A 15483-nucleotide genomic window follows, 5' to 3' on the forward strand; every position below is an offset into this window, starting at 1 on the left:
CTAAATGTCGGTAATCTATATTTTTTGTTCACACATAACGCTTACCAGTAAATTACGGGTAATCTTACAACTTCTCTTACTGGTAAATTGGTAGCACCGATTTTCTGTAAAGGTTCTATTCACAGGTAACCTGTTACCTGGAATTAACCAGTACATTACTAATAAAAACTGTATGTGTGAAGGAGACTTATAACACTACAGATGTGGCCTTTAAAAACGCGCGTTTTCTCCCGCGGCATTCGCCAAATCGTCTCGCGGAGTCACGCAGAATTCTGCAAGTGTTTTCGGGGGGGCTACTTTCCCTTTTCCCTTAATGTGTTTCGCTTCACAGAAAATCCACCAGGTGGCGCATAAAAAACTACATTTTTATATGCGTTGTCATTGCGGTTGTTTCCAGAAGTTAATAAGGGCATTGCTGAATATTTAATATTTCTATTAAAACAGCAAAGTGACGTCAACCCCTTCTTGCCAGCATAACAGCGCATACATATATTAAGATGACTGTACGTGCAATGGGCATTTATACTAAGTGCAACAAAGAATTTAGTGTGAGCCTAATACCCTTAACTCTATTTACAATGAATATCTTAATTATTTGTGTTGTCGAATTTTGACACCGTTTCATTGTTTGTTTATAATATTAATAATTATGTCCGTTTTTCTAAAAGTATTAATATTTTAAAGAGATTCATGTGGTATAAAAATACATGTTTTAAAGTTAAAAATGTTGTAAAAATATATTAGTATTATTGTTCTTAATATATTAAGAACAATACATGTATATTGCGCTAAAATGCTATACATATGGAAAGAGGAATTCTTCTCAACCACCACCAATAAAGTTAAAAAAATATTCTTTAGAAAAATAGCGTTTAAACCCACGCAGAGCGAACAAGAAAACATGGGCATATGATATCTTTATTTAGTTTTACATATTTAAAACTTTAATAATACCTTTCTTGCGCATATAGGCAGTCAGTGTTATGATTTTTTTTAATCCTTTCAGCCGTTATTCATAACAATAAACAGATTTCCTTATTGAAAGAAAAACGTAGAAAATGTTATTATGGGTATAGTTGATGCAAATAAAGTGTGCAGTATACAAAAAATGCAAACAAATTATTTCTAAAAGTGGCAAGATTTTAAAAAGATAAAGGTGGTATAAAGAAAGACATGAGAAAAGTAGAGGTATGCAAAAGAGCACAGTTTAGTTATTGTTAATTAAAGCGGTTTTATACACCTTTGTTTGAATTGACAAGCATTTTATTCGCCACTTTCAACACATTTTGTGATTCATTTACTGATTTATTACAGAAAATTGTTGTCAGAAGCAAAGCTATTGTACAAAGCATCTTTATATGTATGTTTTAAAGTTAAAAATGTTGTAAAAAATATATTAGTATTCTTTAATTTAAGAATAACAATATGATACATTTATATTGCGCTAAAATGCAATATACATTATTCTGCAAGCAATATAAATTATTCTCAACCACCACCAATAAAGTGTAAACATTATTCTTTAGAAAAAAACGGCGTTTAAACCCGTGTTGCGTGGAGCGAACAAGAAAACATATGCTTACATGCTTATTCGGCATATGATATCTTTTTTATTTAGTTTTACAGTTTTAAAAGTGGCAAAAAAGTTCTTAAAATCTAATGAATACTGGTTTTGTAAAACTGCAGATGCGTGCGTGGGATCCGGGCAGGTATCATTTTCCTCCAGACCTTGACGCATGGTCGCGGGAAGGCGAGAAATATATTTTTTTTAGGTTAAAATATTTTGCACAATTGATATATTACTTATGAATATTTTAGGAAATTATTTTTGACACACGTAGGTTATTACGTGTATTTTGGATTTTAATTTCATTACTGTGCCTATCCGTGGCCTCATCCGAGCGCACTTTCTCCGCCTTGCATCTTTTGAAGACATTGGTATGCAGCACCATGACCCAGAAAAGACTCACACACCTTTCCCTGATGCATGCCCACACAGAAATACTGAACTTCCTGGATATTAGTCCTCTAGCTCATGAGAGACATTGGAATCTCTATTATACAACCGGCGCAATTCGCAAGGCGAGTTTTTTCTGTTCGAGTAAAGAGCGCGTTGATAATATGCGTATCAACGGAATGACAACGCGGGTTTGTTTATTACATGGATGCGCAGCAGCACAAAAACGCTTTTTAATATGAAAAATTAAAGGATTAAAATGTAACAGATTATTATTGAGTCTCTTGGACATAAATGATGACCAATTATGAGACGTTAGAAGGCGCAAAGAGCTGCTTCATCTGTAGCTAAGTAAATAAATGCTTTGCTTTAAACAAATGCATCTACTTTTAAATGTTTTTTTTTTAAATGCTACCCAACGGATTTATTGTATATAATGACTCTGCACCTGTAGATATGGTGAGATGAGAAAACATTTTAAGTAATGCTTTTAAAAAAAACATTTCGCTGTCCAAGTGCTGAAATGGCTCTCCACACGTTTGTAAATTCTTTATCTTTTGTTTGTAACAAATAAAGTATTTTTACAGTACAAACCTTATATAAAGCCTATTCTAAAAATGTAATTATACACCATGTTTTTCTTTATAAAAGTATACAATATCAGAACTAAACCCATTATTATTTTTGTTCAAATTATGAATTATTTATATGTTTAAAAAAGACAGTAATAGTACTATTTAGTAAAAAAAGATCTATATAAAAATATACTAGGTATGTTAATGTGAGAATATTTTACATCTGTTAATCGACGTGTGATCTTAACTTAAAAACGAAAGTAAAATATGTTCGTCCGCATGGACATTGAAAACTGTGAAGTTTAATTAATATTATATGTTGTTATAATATTATATGTTGTATGTAAATTGTAACGAAAGTAATTCCCCCTGGGATAAGTATTTTTGCTTCTGATTAATAGCGCATATTCATCTGAGAACTGATGATGTCTGTGTTTCAGACCCTGGCTGTGTGCCCTGAAGTGTATATGACAATAAAGTAGTACATCTCAATGTATTTATTTTTAAAATGTATTTTAAATAGGCCTATAGGCTCATAGGTTTTTTGGTTAAAAAAATTCACAGCACCCCCTGTTCAAAATGACTTCCAGCGGCCCTGCCTTGACGCTTTGTGTGTTCGACTTTAAATGGTGCGGCGCTGACTGGTCGGCGTATGACATCAGAGTACCGCGAGAGCAAAGGTAAAGTCGGACCATTTGTAACATTTCGACTTGCTCTCGCGGTACTTTGATGTCTTAGTTGCCGAACTGTCTGCGCAGCGCCACATAGAAACGCCCTTTGACTCTTTAAGGCAAAGTACCAGCAACATGAGAAGTGGTGGCACGCAAAAGAAAGTGAAGGTACGCAGTACGCTAAAATATAAGTGTCTGTACTGCGAGCACTGGTTTAGTTATTTACATCGTGTGTTGCTCTTTCACCATTGTACACCCGCGCACTCGCTCTGTAGTTTGTAGCTCGCGCTCCGGCTTCGATAAACAATGCCCGTTTCTCAATACCAAGTAGGGGAGAGTGGGGCAAAGTGAGCCAGTGGGTAAGTTGACCCACCCCCTTTATCTAGGCAACCATACAGATTTGTAGCCGTGTGACCACAAATACAGGTAGCAACCATAATTAATATTTGGCTATGTTAAAGAGAAGGACAAATTAAAGAGTTATGATTAAAGTATGATTTAAAAAAAAAAAAACAGTTTTTATCCTATCAAAGTAAAATGTATACATACCAGGTATAATGGCTGTTATGTCAAAGTAGATTTATCCAGGTCTAAATATTTATACCATACATATTGGTGATAGGCTAATGTATAAAACCATGTGAATGATTTAGCTAAAGATTAGCCTGAATTACTAAGCTAGGCAGTTTTCCAAAACGGTGGCTGTGGGGCTAAGTGAAGATGGGGTAAACTGAACCAGGGGTTCAACCCCACCATGAGGCACTGTAACCATTGAACATGTTTCATAACAAAAAGAGCCTAGGTTATATCAACATATGTCGAATTAAGTTACCTGATATCCACTTAATTTTATAAGTTATAAACATTCATTTAAAATAACATACAGCGTATGTATTAGGCCTATTTGCTTAAATTGCATTTTAACAAAGAAACTGCAAGGGTTGAAATTAAAACCCAACGCGCTGGTGAAAACTGGATAAACCGGTTTTCTTTTGATTCCCTGATGATGAGGTGATCGATTAGCATTGGGGGTTGGCAAAGAATTGGCAGACCTAGGGGTGGGTGGTTTTTAATTTCTTGACTCTGTGTCACTGGTAGCTGCTAAAACAAGCAGCTAAACCATGTACAATTAATTACATTTTGGAATTAACTTCCTTCATGTCTTTTTATTTATACACTGTAAAAAATATTTTCTGAATTTTTAAGTAGTTAGCATTAAATATGTTTACAAACAATTGGTTTACAAACTCTGGGATGTTTGTGATTATCATCATTCAGAAAAGTGGTGCTTGTGTTTAGACTTGTGTTTTACGTGATTAAATCATGAAGATTACATTAGTTTCTTTTCAGTGTAGAACAGTTTGTAATCAAAATGCAAAAATATAGTATATTTATAAACATCGCTGAAACAAAGAGTGAATTAAAATTAAAAAAGTAATAAAGTTAAAGCTGCTGATAATTTTGTTTATATTTACTAGCCTTTTCTGAGTGAAAAATGTTTAGATTTTGTTAAGTAGCCTAAATCCTACTCCAATTTATTTCAGTGTGGGTTTCTCATTTTTATCAGCTTTCTTTTGCTTTTCAAAGGGCCGTCTACCTTTGCTACCGCCAGTGCTTTAATGTGGGCCGGTATGCGCCAGTACTCAGTACCGCCACTTCCAAATATAGCTCTTGCGTACCACCACCTCTCCCTGCGCCCAGAACGTACTTCTAGCGTACCAGAACGCTCATTTGCACATCTGTTTAAATCAGAGGCTTAATTTAATCCTTTGGCTGAGCTGCCGCTTTTCAAAGCGCCCTTCACAATGCAAGCTACCTAATTCGTCCCACCGAGAGCAGAGACTACATTACCCATACACCTTTGAGTTTTACAAGTTAAAAGCGCATGCGTAGCTTTTGCTGCTGTCAATAGGCTTGTTCGACTTCATGCGGCGCCCCGAGAATCGACAGCCGGAAGACGTCACAGTATCGCGAGAGCGAGGCGAAATATGATTTCTTGAATCATTCTCGCGGTACTCTGACGTCATCCGGCTGTCGGTTCTTGTGGCGCCGCATGAAGTCGAACAAGCATAGTGTTAACAACGTGGTTTGGAGAGGTGTGGGAAACGCGCAACCTAGCTGCTCTGTTAAAATGAAAATACAATGAATACTTAATATGCCCTCCTGGTTTTAGACTCTGAGGAGTAAAAGAACAAGGCCAGAATCAGAGGACTCTCGCTGGCAGGTACCCTTTTGTAGGTACTACGTGACAATCTCTGCTGTCGCGGCTGTCAGCTTGGTTCCCCTCGACGCAACTTCGGATTTCCTCAGACGATGTGCAGTGTAAAAACATTATTGAAATTGTATTATACATACTTGCTAAACTACAAGTGAACAAAATTTCAATGAATTTGAACGACGTGCACAGGAGTTTTATCACCCGCAAAATGGAAAACAATGGGACAAGACTTTCGAGTTTCAAATGGCCAATATTTTGTTATTCTTGAACCCATAGACATGGTCTTGGTGTCCAGAGAGTATCTTTGCCCGACAGCGACAATATGTTATTAAAAAATAAATTACATCATTATGGATAAATGAGTGCTTGCAGAATATACATATTTGAGAATGCTTATCAGTACTTTTTTGTTTCTTTAACTTTAAAGATGAATATTCTTCTTTAGAGATGGGCAATTTTCAGCAATAGCACATTATATTCAACATTTTGAGCTCATAAAAAAGATTTTTCGCTTATTTAAATGATTTTTTTAATGTTTTTATGCACGTTTAGTTTTGGTGCAATTTCATCAAAAGCTTATAATTAGGAAATACACACAACACGCTTAACGTATATTTTCTATATGTTAAAAATGTTGTAAAAATTGCGTATTCTTATATAATAAGAATAACAATATGATACATTTATATTGCGCTCAAAATGATTTAGAAATGGAAAAAGGAATTCTTCTCAACTGAGTGCTTGCAGAATATATAGGCTATATTTGAGAATGCTTGTCAGTACTTTTTTGTTTCTTCAACTTTAAAGATGAATATTCTCCTTTAGAGATGGGCAATTTTCAGCAATAGCACATTATATTCAACATTTTGAGCTCATAAAAAAAGATTTTTCGCTTATTTAAATTACTTTTTTATGTTTTTATGCACGTTTAGTTTTGGTGCAATTTCATCAAAAGCTTGTAATTAGGAAATTCACACAACATGCTTAACGTATATTTTCCATATGTTAAAAATGTTGTAAAAATTGCGTATTCTTATATAATAAGAATAAAAATATGATATATTTATATTGCGCTCAAAATGATTTAGAAATGGAAAAAGGAATTCTTCTCAACTACCACCAATAAAGTTTTAAAATTCTTCTTTAGAAAAACGGCATTTAAACCCACGTGCACCGAACAAGAAAACGTATGCTTACATACAGTCCGTGTATGATATATTTTTATTTAGTTTTACATATTTTTATTTATATGCATTTAATAATAGTCTACCGTAAGGTCATAATGTACACACTGTTAAAAATGATTCAGTGGCTTTGTAAATATCTCTAAAATAAATGATTAAAGTAACTTAATAAAATCTCTTAATGCAGTTATGCGATTTTTTTAGTTGGAAAATAAATTACTTAAAATAGAACAGATATTTTGTGTAAAATGTACATATATTATTTGATGTATACGCCTTAATAATATAAGTATTACATTTACAGATTATTTTAGTCAATATATTTAAAAAGGTCAGAGTAATATATTTAAGTTTTTTAAACTGTAATAATTGCATATTTCAAATAATTATTATTTCTATTTGACATCAAAAATGTGTAAGTTTTACGCCTAACTTGAAGTATGAATTACTTATATTTTCACATTGATATTATTTGAGTAAATGTAGGCAAAAAATAAATTAATAATAAGTAGAAAAAATGTCAATTTTAAACAATCACATAGCCAACGGTTTTTAATCAGCAACAAAGAAACTGCACATTTTGCCGATGACAAACACCTCAGAAACTCCTCCAATTTATGAATATTTACACTCACAATATGATTTTATTTCCTTAGTACAAAAGTATAACATATTATACAAATTCTCAGTGAAATGTATTAAACACCATTGCATACTTTTTATCGTGTTTCATACCATGTAAAGGGAAACATGATAATATAAAAAGTAGCCTACTGTTCAGTAATGCAGAAAAGTGCAACACAACCATGTTAAAGCTATTAAAACGTTCAGATGCAAAAATGAACTAAATGTAAAATTAGATAAACTAGTTAATGATATTGCGTAAATGCGCTCGGTCTCTTCAAAGGTCTTCGCGAATTATTTTGTTATAAGACTCGATTATCATACATCACGTCTCTTCTACTGTAAGTACACGGAAAAAATAAGACAAATGATGCGCGTTTGAGTCCGATTTTTATGAAGAATATGTGACTGTTTATGTAACTGGCAAAAGAAAACTTCGCCAACAAAATGTTTGCCAAAAAGCATGCATTTGTATGACATCAAAGTCTATCGCCTAAACATCGATAATCCGTGTCATGTTACTTCAATATCATACAGTATACGCTAAGCATGAAGTCGAGCACACACATTGTCGTCAGTATGGCCTACATGAAACACGCCTGCCCTCTACAGGTTTTTATATTTCCTGCGTCCCCCACCGAACTCCCCTTCTGCGGGATCTCGCAGAATTTCGGAAGTCTCCGCGGCATTCTGCTCTCAGAAACGCGCATTTTTAAAGGCCACATCTGTACCTCAGATTTTCTACTGGTTTCCCATACACTCCCAACAGATCCCAGTAACTTAAGCCATTAGCTAACAATTAAATTTTTTTTTACATGCAAGTGCACTTTTGTTGCATAAACATAAAAAACAAATTAACATTTAAGCATGGCACATTTGGGACTTTGAAATAAATGTTCATCTAGTTGAGATAAAACACAATTGAATAAAACAGGAGAAATCAGCAAGTCGTCTGTCTGTGTCTATCGTCTGCGTATGTTGTGAGAAATCGGGTGTACTTTAGGACCCAGGAGTAGGCTGCATGGCGGAAGAAACAAACTGGGTAAAATGGAGCTTTAAACTCTCCAGATCACATATTTTAATGGAAAATGAATAGAAAACATCGATCTTTCTATTTAAATATTAAATAAACATGCAACTAGATTTGTAGAAATGTGAATTTTTTCTATTTAAATTCAGTCAATACTTCTTAACACTTCAGTTTAACAGGAACTAAAGTAATTTGCACTTTGATGCTCGGTTGAGTCATTACTTTTGGGCCGCATATCACCCGCTGCTAGTATGTCCTCCTTGTGTACCTTTACAGCTTGGTTGTTGTGCGCGTTAGGGAACGTAAGTGCGCCATACGTCATCGCATCGCTATATTGTTTTATCGCAAAATGAATTTTTTTATCATAATAAATTATACCACTATTATAATGAACGGTATTATGTAGCACACCGCTAATAGCCAGAGAATTAGAGGTGCCCAAATTCGTTCCAAGAGGACCGATGTCTTGCAGAGATTAGCTTCAACCCTAATAAAACACCTAAACCAGCTAATTAAGGTCTTACTTATCCCTACATTCTCGATTTTCTCTACTAGCGATGCAGGTTTTTTTCTCGATACATCGAGAACTTCTTCAGTTCGATTACGATTTGATCTGATTCTGTGAATGTATCAATATTTTTATATTGCGTGCCTAGTTATGCAGTTAAATTTTTACAATCTCTGTCCCTATTGGAACATTTACAACAACAAACAAAAAATTTAAGTGATTTTATGGATAAAACAAGCAAAAAAATCTGCCAATGGGGTAAGCTAATTTTTCTTGAATTTAGCGTTTAGGAAAAAAATGTAAGGTTAAGATTTTTTGCTTGTTTTTTGCACAAAATCACTTAAATTTGATATTTTTGGTCTAAAAACTAGACTTATTTTCTTGGGTCATTTTGCTCATCAAGAAAAAGCATCTTCATTTAAGAATTTTTTGATATTTTTACTGAAAACAAGACAAAAATACTAAGATACTAAATTCTGTGGAACAGTCTGCCACAAAATTTAAGACAGGTTCAAACTATTGTATTGCCCTTTTTAAATCCAATCTCAAAACTTATTTTTATAGTCTTGCTTTTAATTCAGTTTGAGAGCTGTTCTTTTTATGTTTCTTGTGTTTTAAGAGGACTGTACTGCTATTCTATTATTGAGTTTAATGTTGTGTGTTTTTAATAGTAGGTTTTTACTTATTTTTTTTTACTTTTTGTTTATTTTATATTATATTTTATTTTAAGATGTTTGGCTTTGTCTGTGCAGCACTTTGTGAGACACTTGCTGTTTTTAAAAAAGTGCTATATAAACATTGATTTGATTTGATTTGAAGATTCTTTTTCCGAGTTTGGGCACCCCTGCCATTGATACTGGAATGGCATTAATAAATATAAGTGAAACTATGTTTCAACAAGCGCTATAAACTTTTCATCTGTCTCTCTCACACATCACATTCTGCATCCCCCTTCTTCCATATTTTTTGTGGCCGGCAGCCATTACCGCATCATTACGTGGCCCCTGCCATTGATGTTGATTTGTTCTGACGGTATCAATTTGAGCTTTCCGTTTAGGCCCCGCTCCGCATTCAATTTTCCTTTCAATCTCCTAATCTATTGGATCATCGGTCCAGCCCACTAATGCTCTGTCATATTACCGCTTTGATACAGAGACATATCCCGAGCATGGCCGTCCAGCCCACATCGTGACCGGACTTCCCGATTCTCCTATTGCTTGCAATTACATTTGAGCTGTGGTGCATTGATTTTCTGTAGTTTTTTCCTGAAATGGCCACTGTCACTGTTGTTCTTAGATTGCTTGATGTTATTTTGTCTTGGATGTAACCTCTACTCTCACACAGTCTCTCATAAGAGCTGTTGGTGTTAATGTGTGCCCTGCGGCCTTTCGGTTTGCTTTGATTTTCTACAGAAAACAACAAGATTGATTTTATTCTTGCACACTTTAACCCTAAATATTAAACTTCAGGAAGTAATTTGGATGTGAGCGATCAAACATTCCTCAAATAATGTAACCTGTTGAGATGTGGTGTGAAATTAGTATTTTGTGTGAAAAATTCAGGCTCACTCGCCCATACGTACCTTTCTGCATAACCAAAAATACGTTGCTCCAGGTACATATTTCTGCATCTTTCCACCAGATGCGTTTGGTTTTTGTCCGTTTGGCATCAGCTCGATTTTTTTTTTTTGACGGAACTACATTTTTGTTTGTCGTAATTCGTTTTTTAAGAGATCATTAAGTGTTATTTATAAAAAAAGTGTATGAAATCTATCAAAAATTGTTTGTAGTAGACTATGAAGAGAAATGCACGGTTTAAAGACTAATATTTTAGCATTAATCTGAATAAGCCACTATCAGCCTTCACAGTACAGTGTGACAGAAGGCAAAGGATGGGCAGGGGCGTCAGACAGCTGTCTGTCTGAGATAAATGGCAGGCGGATCATCGTTCTTATGGTACAGACAGCTCATCTGGTCCCCGCTGGGTTGACGGACCGAACAAATAAATGCATGAATAAACGAGTGACTGCTCTCCAACTTTCGCCTGTTGCCACAATAATGGCCAATATCAGTCATAGTCCACAGAAAGCAGGCGATTTGTGAGTATATGTCTCTCTGTTTGGGCTGTCAGGGTTCCCCCCTTTGTTTTTTAAATCGAGCTAAACTTTAATGCATTTTCATGAATTTAACCCTGCCTGTGAAATCAAGGCTAAAGTCTCTTAATCTAATTATAAGATCGGAAACATCAAGGTTTGATTTTTACCTTGATTTTCAATATTTTTATTTTGGGATTGTAAGCATTTTTTTAAATATTTGTTATAAAATTATCAGTGGAACATTTTATACATCTTTATTCAAGCTCAAAGCATATCAGGTCAAGTCATATCAGGCCGGGACCCCAGGTTGAGAACCACTAATTTAGATAATGATGCTTGATAAATTATAAATGCCTATTTGGTCGAGATTTAAATCTTGATCTCCTACCACGTGCCCAAGGACATGCTCGCTCGAAAAAAAAAATAGGTGTGTGAAGCCTGTGCTTGTGTCTGGATCGAACTTCGCCCGTACAGACCGATGCTGGAGTTTGTTTTATCAGTACCTAAAGTTGCGTCGAGATCGATGACGGTTCTTAATGTTACTGCCAATCAATTCGCCATGCAATTTGTGATCAATAGACGCTTTGGAAGAGGCTGACGTTGAAGATCTCAAAGGTGTGGAGTTGATGCTTTTTTGATTGATGCTGGGCAGGAGCAGTCCGAGCGGATCGATATTCCCTTCGGGTTACTTCACGCCGCCTTCAGATCCGCTCACTGTACGCTAATATACGGCCTCGGCTTCCACTGTACAGCAGACGGTGCGAAAACACTTTGGCGAGTATCAAATCTCCCCTGATAGATCAATAACGTTGCTCCATAAAGACCTGTTTGTGTACGTGTGTTTGTGTATGTTTTCATCAGTGGTTTATCGGAGGAGGGTGCTGAAAGGTGGCTTGATGCTACATGAATTAAAGTCTGAAAGTACTTGCATATAGAGGTTGAAAAATGACTTTTGTAAATAAAAAATACATAAATGCAGAAATAAATGCATCCAAATACAGAAAGAAATAAATACGTAAATGAGAAACAAAAAATCTAAATGTAGAAATACATAAATAAATAAATAAATATGTAAATGCAAAAATAAATAAATACATAAAATGCAGAAATAAATAAATCCAAATGTAGAAATACAAAATAAATAAAAATGTAAATGCAAAAATAAATAAATACATAAATGCAGAAATAAATAAATCTAATTGTAGAAATCCAAAATAAATAAGTACGTAAATGCAAAAATAAATAAATACATAAATGCATAAATAAATAAATCTAAATGTAGAAATAAAAAATAAATAAGTACATAAATGCATAAATAAATAAATCTAAATGTAGAAATACAAAATAAATAAGTACGTAAATGCAAAAATAAATAAATAAATAAATGCAGAAATAAATGAATCTAAATGTAGAAATACAAAATAAATAAGTACGTAAATGCAAAAATAAATAAATACATAAATGCAGAAATAAATAAATCTAAATGTAGAAATACAAAATAAATAAATACGTAAATGCAAAAATAAATAATTAATTAAATGCAGAAATAAATAAATCTAAATGTAGAAATAAAAAATAAATAAGTATGTAAATGCAGAAATAAATAAATCTAAATGTAGAAATACAAAATAAATAAATACATAAATGCAAAAATAAATAAATACATAAAATGCAGAAATAAATAAATACAAACGTAGAAATACAAAATAAATAAATACGTAAATGCAAAAATAAATAAATACATAAATGCAGAAATAAATAAATACAAACGTAGAAATACAAAATAAATAAATATGTAAATGCAAAAATAAATAAATGCAGAAATAACTAAATCTAAATGTAGAACTACAAAATAAATAAGTACGTAAATGCAAAAATAAAAAATACAAAAATGCAGAAATAAATAAATCTAAATGTAGAAATACATTAATAAATACATAAATGCAGAAATAAATAAAAAATTTTGGTCAAAATTTCAATTATTTTATTTTTGAACTATTTGTGTTACACAACATTTATTTAATCATTTATGTATGTATTTATTTACAGGAACTAATTTTTCGTCCTTCATACTTTCAGGGTTTTGGCACTCTGATTGGATCAGTCACTCATTTGTTTTTTATTTTGCTTATCGTGATGTGTGTGTTCGTCTCTAGATGATTATGTTTTGGTTATGCGTGTACGTGTGTGCACCACAAACCCTGCAGCGAGGGGAGACGTAGCAGCTAGAAGGTAATTTAGTTTGACTTCTGGGTCTTCACACTGCCATTTGAATGATATTTAAACCCTCCTGCCCTGACTGAGGTTGCCATTTTGAAAAGGGGGCATTCTGCGCCTGCGTCCAGGCTCGGTTGTGATTAGGACTTTCAGTGCCCAATGTCTGTTAGATCACAGTGCAGTCAGAGAGCAGATGTTAGGGTTGCCGGTCTGTCTGTGCTGAGGTGGATGGATGGATGGATGGATGATGAGCAGACTGGAATTAGGATTGATAGTTGAATTGAAAAATGGGTTTGGTTTCTGTAGCTCAACTGGTAAAGCCAGCACACAAAGGTCATGGGTTCGATCCTAAGGAAATACACAGTGATAACATGTATAGCTTTCAATGCACTGTAAATCTTTTTGGATAAAAAGCATAACTAATGGATAAATGTAATAAAATGTGACCCTGCATGTGAAACCCAACTATCATCTTACGTAATGTAAAGAATATTCTGTGAAGGTATAACCTTGATATCTTTAATATTGACCATGCCATGCTCATGTTAAACAATGACATCAATGTAAAATGATGTTTATCATTTGAGTGAAATGTGACGTAGACCACAAAACCGTCGTAAGAGTATTTTTTTTTAATAAGCTTTTCGCTTATGAATCATTTGTTAGGATTGGACAATATTTAAATCTGGAATCTGAGGATGCAAAAAATCAAAATATTGAGAAAATTGCCTTATAAGATGTCCAAATTCAGTCCTTAGCAACTGCATCCACTCACAAAAAAAAGTAAAAAGTTTTGATATATTTATGGAAGGAAATTTACAAAATATATTTTTATGGAACATCATCTTTTCTTAATATCCTAATGATTTTTGCCGCATTTTTATTTTATTTTGACCAATGCAATGGATTGTTGGCTATTGCTACAAAAATACCCATGTGACTTATGACTGGTTTTGTGGTCCAGGGTCACATATGAGAAAAGCTGCAGACCAGGACTTCACTGTATTTAATCTATTGGGTGTTTAATACTGTAAGTTCAGATAAATGAATGTCATGCTCTATTTTGTCAAGTTCAGTCTTAGTAAGCTCTCTGTGTCTTGTCGTTGTTTGTTCTTCTATCCACTGTTTAAATGTTTTGTTTTTTCCGTACATGTTAAAATTAATGTCAAAATCCATTTTAATTGTGGTTGTCCAGTGTTTGTCACAAGATGGCGCCAAACAGTAATCTTTATTGGCGCGGAGCGATTTTAATCGTACAAGTAGTACCGGCTATGCGTTATTACTTTGGAGCGGTTATTATTTGAAAAGAACGAACCTGCAAATGTCTCAACTGACCAATCAGAATCAAGCATTCCAGAGAGCCGTGTAATAAGTAAGGAATAATTTATGACTGGCCATTGAATTATAAGAAAATAATGCACACCCAAGGTGTAATTAATAATTCAAAGGACCGGTGTCAATTATTCTGCATATACGGTTATCACAAACATTGCTCTGGTGCCTATTTTTAAGACATTTGACAAGTTAGGTGTTCGGTTATCGAAAAATAATGCATATCCGTGGATCATTTCTCAACCAATCAGAATACAGCATTCAACAGATCCGTGGTATGAGTAGCAATACGCAATGCAAGTTTATTAGGCTGGTCGTAAATCTGACCAAACCAAATGTCAATTTCAGAGGCTGTGCATTTCGATGTTAACAATTATTTTTGGAATATCGTACACGGTTAAATCCTCATTTCATGTTGTTTGTAATGTTTCAGCGTGTATGGTGGCGTTTGTAGGTGATGTTCGGTAACTTGTCAACAGACTGACACATACAAATATATACACGCTTTACATTGCTTGTCAAGCACCTAAACGCTGTCAGCATCGGTGTGTGTGTGTCTGTTCTCGTATTACTTCTCAGTTTCCCTTCCATCAGTTTCACACAGAAACGAGTCGAAGCACTTCTTTTAGCTTGACATCTTTTTCTATCCCCACTTTCTGATATCTCTTTCTCTCTTGCGCACACATGCACATACTGTAAGGTATCAATTTCTTCCAAATGATGGCAAAAAGGATTTCTTTACATCATAAGAGGTGGCTGTTTGAGAAGTGTCAAAACTTTCAGTTATTGATGTCTGTGGGCAATTTCCTGGACAGTTTTGTAACTCGCTTCTTTTAAGTGATGGTAAAGTTAAGACTTTTCTCCAACACTGTATCAGTGATTTATCTGCGAGATATTAAATACTTCATAAGCATATGAATGCCCATTAAGTATTGCACAGGTTTGTTTATAAAACACACTCCTCTGCCAGATGGTCAACGAATAATAAACTAGCCATCTACATCAAACTCTGGCATATTCTTATCTGTGTGTAAAAGTGGCATTCGCACAATATCACAGTTATGCTATCCAA

General features: G+C 34.0%; 1 protein-coding gene across 1 annotated transcript in view; it reads left to right on the forward strand.

The window, feature by feature from the left end:
• Nucleotides 1-15483, forward strand: part of exoc4 (exocyst complex component 4) — a 198521-nt gene that overhangs the window by 80329 nt on the left and 102709 nt on the right. The gene's annotated exons all lie outside the window — the stretch shown is intronic.

This window comes from Paramisgurnus dabryanus, chromosome 1 (assembly GCF_030506205.2).
Source record: "Paramisgurnus dabryanus chromosome 1, PD_genome_1.1, whole genome shotgun sequence".
In the NCBI taxonomy this organism is placed as follows: Eukaryota; Metazoa; Chordata; class Actinopteri; order Cypriniformes; family Cobitidae; genus Paramisgurnus; species Paramisgurnus dabryanus.